This window comes from Diceros bicornis, chromosome 2, assembly GCF_020826845.1.
Source record: "Diceros bicornis minor isolate mBicDic1 chromosome 2, mDicBic1.mat.cur, whole genome shotgun sequence".
NCBI classification, from domain to species: Eukaryota; Metazoa; Chordata; class Mammalia; order Perissodactyla; family Rhinocerotidae; genus Diceros; species Diceros bicornis.
The window spans coordinates 6,502,084-6,515,045 of record NC_080741.1 but is presented as its reverse complement, the minus strand read 5'-3'; positions in this window follow the sequence as shown (position 1 = coordinate 6,515,045).

Below are 12,962 nucleotides of genomic sequence, written 5' to 3'. Positions count from 1 at the left end.
CAATATGTTTTTATTTTTATTTTATTTATTTATTGTATTTATTTATTTATTTATTTATTTATTTTGGTGAGGAAGATCAGCCCTGTGCTAACATGTGCCAATCCTCCTCTTTTTTTGCTGAGGAAGACTGGCCCTGGGCTAACATCCGTGCCCATCTTCCTCTAGTTTATATGGGACGCCGCCACAGCATGGCTTGACAAGCAGTGCATCGGTGCGCACCCGGGATCCGAACCTGTGAACCCTCAGGCCGCCAAAGCAGAGCGCAAGGCCTTAACCGCTGTGCCACTGGTCCGGCCCCCACAATATGTTTTTAGATTTGTGTTTACTTCTGACCCGTGGCTGAGGTTGGACAACTGATGATACATCCTCTGTGTGTCTGTCTGTGTATATGTCTCTTTGTCTGAGCTTAACACTTTTATGTCTCATTGTTTTTCTGCTTCTGGAAGATTTCAATGAATTATAATATTTGTCTTTTAAAATAACTCTGTTGGGGTTGGTTTATAAAGATAAATAAGTACTTTTATAAATATTTTCTAAAATCCCCGGAAAATAAGAGAATTAAACTTCTAATATTTTAAATGAGCTAGACTTACCAAAAAAAAAATCCTTCTTAAAGAAATTGCTAGCACAGAAATGTTTTGGAAATGAGACCAGTTTAAAACCTTTGATTTAAAAATAAATAGCTATGTCTTTTTCCGATTTATCAGTGTCAAGTATTACACAACATACATTTTGTTTTACTTGGGTTTTTATCACACAGAGAATGTTAATCTGAAAATCCTAAACTCATACAGGTTTACAGATCAAATAAGCTGACAACACTACTACATAATGTTAAGATTATGAAAAATATGTTTTCACTTAACTAAATTAATAATTATGCTAATGACATTTTTATAGCAATAGTAATTTATAGTATGTCAATTTAAATATAATCTCTAAAACCTTCAATTAATGTTAAATTGAGCAAATTAATAGGTAGTTCTTGGATATGTAGATATTTTTTAAATGAGGTGGAATACTGAAACGTTGATCAAAGAATAACTTATTTTTGTATACTTTTGCTTCTTATGTTTATATGCTACAGAAAGTTTATATTTTTGACATATGAATTTATTTGCCTTGATTTATAATACATGAGTCTGAAAAGAAGTGATGAAATGTGTTATAATACACACACTGTTTTGATGAACTTGCCTCCTTGGTTTTCTGATTAATGCCTTCACCTAAAACAAGGGTTAGCAAATGATGTCCCAAGGGCCATATCTAGACAGTCATCTGTTTTTGTAAATAAAGTTTTATTTAAACACAACCAAATCCATTCATTTACATGTTGTCTGCAGCTGTTTCATGCTATAACAACAGAGATGAATAGTTGTAAGAGACTGTATGGCCTGCAAATCCTAAAATATTTACTATCTTTCCATTTACAGAAAAAGATTGAAAATACCTAAAATGTGAAACGTTATTCTTTCTCTTCTATATAATCCACATACAGGGCAGAGATTCTGTGTCTTACAAGAAGCATTTTCTGTATTTTGTGTTATCTTGACCATGTCTCTGACTATTAACAAGAAACAGTTTCCTTCTTGGTGAAGGAGCTAAGATTCCTTACAATGGTGCTTCCTCCTTCTATATTCATGTTTAGATGTTGTATTGTCACTTTGATTAACTAGATAACTAAGTGTTGTTTTCCAGGCACTCATGATCCTCTCTACCTTAATCAAATGCTCCTATGCCCTAGGATAACTTTCACTTGTTTTCCCAGGATCAGACCTAAATTTAGACCGTATTTCTTAATTAGATCCGAAATGTAAGAGCTACGTGGGAAGAGTTGCCAACTGGGAAGAGGCACTCAGCCTTCCTTAGGTTAAGTTTGCATGCTTTATAAGAAAGCCCAGGAGCTTTCTCAAGGCTCTTTCTGAACATTATGTTTGTACCCTCAGGGGAAAGACTGAACAAAATCTTCATGAAATTGACATTTGTTATATCCAATTAGAGAATATTACCCTCCTCTATTCTATTACAAGGTGCAGTTATAAATGAACCACAGTCTCTAAGTGTTTATCATCTACAGATAGTTTTTGATATTCATCAATGCATGCCTGAAGGCTCTGCTGTAAATTACAGACCTGAGTTTACATCTTCAAAAAGGGCAGTCTGAGAGGCTCACGGAAAGGGCCGTACAAGATACTCTAAACAATCGACACTTCATAGAACAGACTCTTGGGTACAAGCTCCTGCGTTGACATGGCTTGGATAACTTTCAGACCATACCACTGGACTGAGTCAGGATTTCCAGGACTCTTTTTAGTCCAGAGATAAAAAGCTTCATGAAATCAGACAGCAGACAAGAATTTTAAGTAGCGCTCACTGAACTGATTAGGAAAATCTTATCATGGTTATTTGTTTAGAATACTGTTGATGCTGTTTTAATGCTCTATTCTCTTCTGACTATATGAAGAAATCCTTTGTCTTCTTAAACCATCTCTAACTCTGAATTAAATGGAACATTTTTGTAGACTAAAATGAAACATTTTAAAGTGATATCTGCTTCTCAGTGAACCCCCAGAATTCAGAAACTCCTACTGGGTATCCTTTCTTTTTGTGGCAATAGAGTCATTTGCATAGGTCCAAGTAGAATCTGTCCTCCTTTTTACTGGGATATAATTGCACAAAATGATTATACAACCAAGACCTTGCCTTCAATGGCATATTTGAGACTGATTCTCATTCAGTCAGTTATGACACTGACCACCCAGGAATACTGTCAAGGTACCTGACTAATGGGTTCCCAGTCTTGTAAGAAAGCTCCTATCAAGCTAAGAGCCTTAGAAAATTTGGGGAACCTCAATAAGGGAGAAATCCCCGAAATTTCTAGATGTTACAGGTGAAATCTAGTGGAGATAGTCTTTTTTTTTGATTTATTAGCCATGAGAACCCAAAATAGAAAATCATCTGTGATGCCTTATGAAAACTTCCAGATATTAATTCTGTGGCATTAGTGGTTGTTCAATACTCCAAGTCCCTACATTTACAAAGCAATCAAGGAGGCCCACATGGTTAGTTACTCCTCTTGCTGCACTTAAGTAAATAATCACTGCAAACCTAAATGGGACAAGCCTTTTTGTGAATAAGAATAATCTTGAGAGATTATTTATGATGACAAGATGGGGTGGTGACTGCCACAAAACATTGTGGATGACTTTTTAAATATGCGAAAGAGACTACTAGGTGTCTTTTCAATCAGTTGTTGGGCATTGTGTAGCCAAACCTCTGGGCATTGTCTAATTCCATGATGGTGTGCATGTTTGATTATCTTTATTTTATTTATTTTTTAAAGATTTTATTTATTTTATTTTTTTCCCCAAAGCCCCACTAGATAGTTGTATGCCATAGCTGCACATACTTCTAGTTGCTGTATGTGGGACGCAGCCTCAGCATGGCCGGAGAAGTGGTGCGTCGGTGCGCGCCCAGGATCCGAACCTGGGCCGCCAGCAGCGGAGCGCGAGCACTTAACCGCTAAGCCACGGGGCTGGCCCTGTTTGATTATCTTTAGATGGTTTATGTCTCTGTAGAGATGTAACTTATGTAGGGCTGATGGGTATCAGGTGTTTGCTGTCCTTAGTAATGCAAATGGTTCCTGTTCATGACAATGCCAAATAAACTTTGACAGGTAAAGATAAGATTAAATTAATGCATTACACAAGCTATTAATTCAATTCAAAAGAATTATTGATTAAAGACAGAAAAGTATATGATTACTCAATACAGTTTTAATAGACTGATAAAATTCAACAACTATTTATGATAAAAACTCTTAATAAACTATAAATAAAAGTACCTACTAACTTAATCCAGCAAAATATCTACAAATTCTACAGTAAACATCATATCTAGTGGTAAAATATTAAAAAAAAAAAAAAAATGTTCTTTTTTAAAATCAGACACAAGTCAAGGATGCCTGTTACTTTCATTTCTATTCATCACTGTACTTAGTGTAAGTGTAATAAAACAATAAAGGAAAATCAAATTACAAGCATTAGAAATAAACAATATTGTCATTATTCAAAGATGTAATGATTGTCTGCATAGAAAATCAAGACTCCACAGATAAACTATTAGATTAAGTTAAAGAGTTTAGAAAAGTTGCTGGGTATACAAAAGTCACTTATATTCCATGCAGCAACAAATGGTTAGAAAGTACAATTTAGAATTATACATTTTTTATTTAAAAAAGTGTCTTTTAGGGCCAGCCCGGTGGCATAGTGGTTAAGTTCACATGCTCCACTTCGGCAGCCTGGGGTTCACAGGTTTGGATCCTGGACACAGACCTATACACTGCTCATCAAGCCATGCTGTGGCGGCGTCCCACATACGAAATAGAGGAAGATTGGCACAGATGTTAGTTCAGGGACAATCTTCCTCAAGCAAAAAGAGGAGGATTGGCAACAGATGTTAGCTCAGAGCCAATCTTCCTCACCAGAAAAAAAAAAGTGTCTTTTATGAGGAAAAAAACTCAAACTCAAATAAATGTAGAGATATACTATATTCATGAATAAGAAGACAATTTCATAAATATTTTAATTTTCCCCTAATTGTGTTATAGAGTCAATGGCATTTCAATAAAAATCACAAAAAGTGTTGTTTATGTAATTTAGAGAGTTGTTCTTAAATTTTATATGATTAAGCAAAGAGATAGGTTTAGCCAAAACACTCTAGATGGGGGAGTTGCCCCAATAGATACAAAGACTTACTATAAAGTTATTATACTAATTAAACTCTGTGGCAATGACACAGAAATAGGAAAATAAAGCAATGGAACAGAATAGAGGACCCCAAAACAAACCTGTGTATGTATAAAAAGGATAGATCTGGAATTGAAGATTAGAGGGACAGGATGACCTATTCAATAAACGGTCCTGGGATGGCATTTTCCTGAATGGAAAAACAATTAAAATTATTCCTACCTCATATTATACGTGAAAATCAATTTCAAGTGGATTAAAAAAGGTAAACTTTAGAGGAAAATCAATATAGCTTTAAAAAGAGAATATATAAGAGGGTCTTCATGACTTCAGGTTAAGAAAGGATTTCTTATTATCTCAAAGGTACAAAGGATAAAAAGGTATATATATCTTTATAGATATTATATATAATATGTTATATATAATTTATAGATATTATATATCATATATAAAATGTATGACATGTAGAATATGTATATTACATATAGTTTAGATATTAGTACATATGTATATGCATATATATGTATTAAAGAGAGAAAGACTTGCATCAGAAGTCTTTCTTCAGAAGACACAACACAAAAAATGTTATAATTACAGTTTTGGAGAAACTTAACACAACACATAGAACAATGATTATATTCAGAATATATAAAGAATTCCTATGAAGCCATAAGAAAACAATAGTCTCAAAAGTCATTGTGTTAGTTATCTATCTCCTGCATAACAATATTACCCTAAAACTCAGCAGCTGTGAAACAACAAACATTTGTTATCTCACAGCCTCTGTGGGTCAGGAATCCAGGAGAGGTGTAGCTGGGAGCCTCTCACCCAGGGTCTCTCACAGGCTGCCGTCGAGGTGCCAGGAGCTGCTGCAGTCTCATCTGAAGGCTCTGTGGGGTAGGGGCTACTTCCACGCTCACTCATGTGGTTTTGGGTTGTTAGCAGGGTTCAGTTCCTGGCAGTCTGTTGGAGTGAGGACCTCCACTCCTTGCAGCTGTTGACTAGAGGCCATTCTCAGTTCTTTAACATGTGGGCCTCTCCATAGGGTAGCTCACAACAAGGCCCCTGGCTTCTCTCAGAGTGAGAAAGTGAAAGAATGAGAGAGAAGGCAAGACTGAAGCCACAGTCTCCTTGGAACCTAATCTCAGAATTGACATCCCATCATTTTTGCCATGTTCTATTTATTACAAGCAAATCACTAGGTCTAGCCCTCACTCAAAGGGAGATTACACAAGGACATGAAAAACAGGAGGCAAGGATCACAAGGGGCCACCCTAGAGGCTGCCTACCAAAGACACGGATAGAAATTTACAGAAGAAAAACACAGAGTCAATAAACCTATTAAAAGATGCTTAACCTCAATAGTAAAAAGGAAATGCAAATTTTTTTTTTGTGTGTGTGAGGAAGATCAGCCCTGAGCTAACATCCGTGCTAATCTCACTCTTTTTGCTGAGGAAGACCGGCTCTCAGCTAACATCTATTGCCTATCCTCCTCCTTTTTTGTCCCCCCCCCCAAAGCCCCAGTAGATAGTTGTATGTCATAGTTGCACATCCTTCTAGTTGCTGTATGTAGGACGCGGCCTCAGCAGGGCCGGAGAAGCGGTACGTCGGTGAGCGGTGCCTGGGATCCGAACCCGGGCCGCCAGTAGCGGAGCACGAGAATTTAACTGCTAAGCCACGGGGCTGGCCCAGGAAATGCAAATTAAAACCACAATTTCACACTCACTAGATTGAAAAAAAGTAAGTCTGACAATACTAAACGTTGGCAAGAATTTGCAGAAATGAGTAAGTGATGAAAATGTAAACTGCTATGTCTTTAGAAAATAATTTCTCATCACTTAATAGAGTTCCACTGGCACATAATCTATAACTCAGTAATTCCACTGCCAAGTATATATCATAGAAAAATTATACATGAGCATCAGGATATGCTCTTAGCCACATTGTTCATAATGGCAAAAAAAATTAGAAACAAGAATGGATAAATGAATGGTACTAGATTCAGACAATAGAACATAGTACTCACCAGCTGCACATATCAACAATTATTGTGTGAAGAAAACAAGTCACAACAAAGAAATACAGTGTGATCCAATATAAATGCTTAAAAAATGAAAAACCAAACAATATCTTCTTCAGACTACATCTATATATGGTTACATTATTTTTAAAAAAAGCAAATGATTGATTAATACAAAATTAAAACTAGTTCCATGTAAGTGGGAGGGAGAGAGATGGAAGGGAAAGGGGCTCTTAGGAGACCCCAACTCCCTCTTCAATTGGGTGGGATAACACGTGAGTATTCACTTACCTTATGGTTATTATTTTTAAAGCACACATTTATATTATATGCACTTTCAGTGATATGTTTTGCATTTTAACTGAGATTAGTAGAATTTCTTTGACATTATGAAGAGTACCATGAATACCAATGTGCAGTAACGACTGACCAAAGCAAGTCATGATTTCACAATATTAGTGGAAAATAATCCCCACAGAGACTTTGCTACAGGGACCCATAAAGATTGATTCAATAACTGCTCACATTTCCGTAAATGCATCCCCGAAGAAAGTGAGGGTTTTCTTGTATTCTAGTCAGCCTTATTGCTTTTTTCCACCTAACAATTTCTTTAATATAGTAAATATTTCTTTCTTTAATGAGTGTATCTGATTTTATATTTCCTTAAACTACTTTCTGTGAAGAAAGCAATAGAATAGTTAACGAAGTAATATGATTATCTGAATTATGATTTCACCAATGAACTCCAATTCAGTTCTTACAATAGTGTCCAGGATTTTCATATAATCAATTTACAAAATAAAAAAGCAAACAGGGAGTCATATCCATAAAAAATTAAAAGAAACAAAATAATTCAAGATGTGCCATATTGATACTATTAGCTCAAATAAGTTGGTTTGTATTTTAAGCAAAATCTTAAAAATAATAATAGAGTATCAGAGTGAATGTTTTAAATGAGTTACATAGACAGGACAGTGGTTAACTTAGCAAAATATTAGGTCTAAATTATTTGCCTCCAGTGATCCTTGAAAAAGGCCTATTTTTGTGGTTTGAATATAAAAAGCTCAGAAATGCTAATCATTCCATCCGGAAATTAAAATCATAAAGTGCTAGATTAATGAATGTTTCCAGTTAGCTCTTACATGCAGAATAGTAAAGACGTTGTGAGTTTGTTTTGACAAAAGTGATTAGAATTTTTTTAACATTTTCAATACTGAGATTGAAGAAGTCAAACACGATGCAGTATAATTTAGCAATAAACTAATCTTCATTAAAACAGAATGCAGATAAGTTAATTATATGATGTTACTAATTGTAGGAATTTAAAATTTTTTCACAAGTTTGGAATCTTAAATATAAAGCAAGACTTCAATGCACTGACCTTGTTTTCTTCAAAAAACACATTTTTAAATTACTAGCTTTTCTACCTGCTTAGGATTTGTAAACAATATAATGTGGGGATATTGTGTAGAGCCTTTTTACCTTTTTGTAAAATATGAGGTATTTCACATTCTTGTATTAGTCAACCTAATGATTGCTGAAGCTTCATGTAGAATATCATCAATTTATTAAATGACCACAGTATAAAGCATTTGGCTTTTAAAACATTTTTAAACTTTGGTAACTACTTAGAACCCCAAATGAAACTATCATTCCCCCCCTCTTCAACTACAACTATATATGTATTGGGGAAAAATCTTATTCTACCTTTTTGTGGGTGTGTGAGGAAGATCAACCCTGAGCTAACATCTGCCAATCCTCCTCTTTTTTTCCTGAAGACGACTGGCCCTGGGCTAACATCCATGCCCATCTTCCTCTACTTTATATGGGATGCTGCCACAGCATGGCTTGCCAAGCGGTGCATCAGTGCACGCCCGGGATCCGAACCAGCGAACCCTGGGCCACAGCAGTAGAGCGTGCACACTTATCCGCTTGTGCCACTGGGCTGGCCCCTTATTCTACTTATTATTTTTTCTGTGTGTGTGAGGAAGGTTGGCCCTGAGCTAACATCTGCCAATCCTCCTCTTTTTGCTGAGGAAGACTGGCCCTGGGCTAACATCCGTGCCCATCTTCCTCCACTTTATATGGGACGCTGCCACAGCATGGCTTAGACAGGCGGTGCATCGGTGCGTGCCCGGGATCCGAACTGGTGAACCTCGCGCCACCGCAGCGGGAGCGCACACACCTAACCACTTGCGCCACCGGGCCGACCCCTCTACTTTTTTTTTTTTAAGTTTCACACAGGTAATAAGTTTGGGGCCTGAGAGGTGACAAGATTTATCTAGTCCCTCCCCTTAAAGATCTCACAGTCCAGTAGTGGGTGAAAAAGATATCAGATAATTAATTACAATTGTGATAAATGCAACTGAGAAAGAATAAGAGTGCCTCATATCATATAATAATATAATTGGCAATGCCCAACTTAATCTGGGGAATCCCAGAAGGTAGCTCAAAGGAAGTGAGAAGGAAAAATGGAGGGCAAGGGAATAACATGGAATAAGGGACTGTCTAACACAGGAAGCAGCATGACTTTCCAGGAACTTGAAAGATAGCCCTGTAATTGGGACACAGAGATCTGGGGGAGCAGAGTTGGAGGAGTGGGTGCAAGGCAAGGAGTGGAGTTTATTCCCTTTCTCCATTTCACTCACTATCCTGGTGAGAGTCTTTCCCTTCAGTGCTGTACCCACCTCCTCCAAAATATTTCTGCCTAAATCCAAACTATAGAGAGCAACTAGAATGATTTTTCTCAAGCTCATTATCATTGTAATAATAAATATACAGTAATATCTTATACATTGTACCATATATAATAATATCCTTTGGGAGAATATACTGTTGGTCCTTAGCCATCTATTTGATCTTGCCTTTGTGTCCTGCCTCCCACCATCTCAGCCATCTGTGAACTCACTTCCTCCAGGTCTCCCTGGCACCCACTCTCCTCCAGCCACAATGACTTGTTACTCCATATTCAGGGCCTTCACACTTGTGCTTTGCTCTGACCTAAATGTTCTTCTCCCAGATCTTCATGGGGTTCACGCCCTCCCTTTATTTGTCTCTGCTCAAATGTCACCCAAACACTATCCTTAAGTTGGACCCTCTTCCATCCCTCTGTCTCCCTACTTTCTTATTCCTTAGAGCATTTAACACTACCCAACACATTATACCTTGACTTGTTTATTGGCTTTCTGTCAGAGATCTTTTGGAATGTAATCTGTGAAAGCAAGAATTGTTTTTGGGTAACGCTGTATCTCCAGCACCTAGAACAATGTCTGACCCATAGTGGGTGCTCAATAGTATAGTTTGAACGACTGAGTCACCTAGCACACCCTTAGTCTAGTATTCACTAACTGAGAGGCAGCATAGCATAGAGGCCATGAGTTCAGTCTCTGAAGTTAGATTGCCTTGGTTTAATTTCTACCCTGCCACTTATTAACAATGACTTTGGGCAAACCATCTAAACCTCTTCCCCTAGGTTTCTTCACTTGTAAATTGGAAATTACAATAATAGCATCTACCTCAGGTTTTTTTTGGTTTTTTGAGGGTTAAATGAGCTAAAATATTTAAAGTGCTTGGCAGAGATGAATCAGAGTTTGAGTGTCTCCTATTCTCCAAACCTCCTCCCGCATATGCATGACACTCCAGCTCATTCCCTACTACACCCTAACACGATTGCAGCAAAATCAGTCAACTGGATATTCTTCACACAGAATGCAACCACTAGCACATATAGTAACTTTGTGTGAATTAGAAAAGGTAGCTGCTCTGAGTGAATAAATTAGTGAATGACATCCCTTTTCCTAGGCTGGTGCAGGAAGGCTTTTGGCCCTCAAGCAGGTGACCTTATGCAAGATAAAATGCACAACTTTACCCTGCCCTTGTAATTTACCTGCCCTGCCAATTTTTCCTTTCTCATTTCTCCTAAAATGTGGGCATCAGCTAATTCAACACAAGCCTTAGCAGCTGCATCAGTCAGTATAGGTAGTAACAAAGAGCCTCAAATCTCAGTGGTTTAAAACAATAAAACATTGTGTCTTCCTTCTGTGACATGTTCATCCCACGTGAGCAGAGAGACTTTGCTTAATCTCATGTTCAGGGGCCCAGATGCTCTGGATGGTCTCACAGCAGCATTAGATGCTCTGGCATGGACATGGCACATACCACATCCTCTCACAACTCATTGGCCAAAACTAGTGACATGATTCCATCCAATCACAAAGAAGAAAGAAATTACGTTCCTACCATGAACCTGGATTGTGGAGAATTAAAAATATTTGGCAAGCAGCACTAATGACTGCCATACAGACTAAATCTATATGTCAGCTTGTTCTTCCCTAGGACGCTCCATCTCTGTCCTGGGGTATAACAGTAATATTAAGCCATTTCTTTGGGCATTATCTCCCATCTGTTTTCATGTCCCAAACTGGACTTTACATTTATTGAAAACAGTAACTGAAGTTTTTCACAGGCACTCTCATAGATAGTACATTGTCTTATATACAGAAAAATCTTAATAACAATATAACAATAATTTGGTTTTTTATATATATAAGGAAGTGACTTCACATTTTAGCCTTAACTTTGATAGTAAGTGTATTATTCAGGGTTCTCCAGAGAAACAGAACCAGTAAGATATGCATAGACAGAGAAGAGGATATTTGTTATAGGAACTGGTTCACGTGGTTGTGGAGGCCAAGAAGTCCCACAGTCTGCCGTCTGCAAGCTGGAGAACCAGGAAAGCCAGTGGCATAATTCAGTACTAGTGTAAAGGCCCAAGAATCAGAGGGCTGATGGTGTAAAGCCCGGTCAGCATCTGAAGGCCTAAGAACCAGGAACGTGAATATCCAATGGATATCCCAGCTCAAGCAACAAAAGCAAATTTTCCCTCCTTCCACCTTTTTGCTCTGTTCCAGCCCTCAGACTAGTGGCTTGTCACATGGTTGTATCCATGCCTGCCTTCCTCCCTGCCTCAACAATTACCACTTAACAATTCCTATTCTATAGTCAAGTTCTAGGTCATCCCCATATCTCAGTTTCCCTTTAAAATAAGTTGTCTGGTCCCATTATCACCAATTTCTCTACTTCATGGTCACTGGAAGCCATGCCAGTCAGGATTTTACTCCTACTATTCCACCAAGACACCTCTTGTTGAAGTCACAAATGACACCCACATCACTAAATCCAATGAACAGCACTTGGTTCTCACTTTAACTGATCTTTTAATAGCAGCTGATACTGTTGATCACCTCCTACTTCTTGAAGCATTTCTTCACTTCGCTCCTAGGACAACGCTCTCTCTTGGTTCTCTTCCAATCATCCATTCCTTTGCATTTTCATGGCATAGAATTACTAAACATAGAATTACCATCTGATCAAGCAATTGCATTTCTCGATATATACCCAAAAGAATTGAAAGCAGAGCTCAGAGAGGTATTTATACACCCATGTACATAGCCAGAAGATGGAGCAACCCGAGCATCCATTCATGGATGAATGGATAAACAGAATGTGGTATATACAGACAACGGAATATTATTCAGCCCTAAAAAGGAAGGGGATTCTGACACATGTTATGACATGGATGAAGCTTGAGGATGTTATGTTAAATGAAATAAGCCAGCCATAAAAGGACAATTCTTGCATAATTCCACTTATATTAGAAGTAGTAAATTTTACTAGAGTAGCAAAATTCACAGAGACAGAAAGTAGAACAGTAGTGGCCAGGGGTTGTGGAGGGAGAGGGAATGAGGAGTTAGTGTTTGAGTGTAGAGTTTCTGTGGAAGAGTAAACATTCTGGAGATGGATGGTGGTGATGGCTCCACAGCAACATGAATGTACTAATTCCACAGAAAATGCACTTAAAAATGGTTAAGATGGTAAATTTTATGTGATGTATATTTTACAGCAATAAAATAAAAAGAACATGCATTCTGAATATATTTTGAAGATAGTGCCCCAAATCTGAAGGATTTTATGTGGGTATGAAAGAAAGAGAGGTTTGGGGTTTGGTCCAACAAAATAAATGGGAAGACTGCAGGAGTTGGAGATCTGGGGAGAAAACTGGTGAGTGTTGAGACTGAAGTGAAACAGGCAATTAGATTGTTATAATCGACTGACTGCTCACTGGTTTTCCTACTTCAGCACTTGCTTTGAGGTCTAATCTCAACACAGCAAAAGAGTAATCCTTCAACATTTAA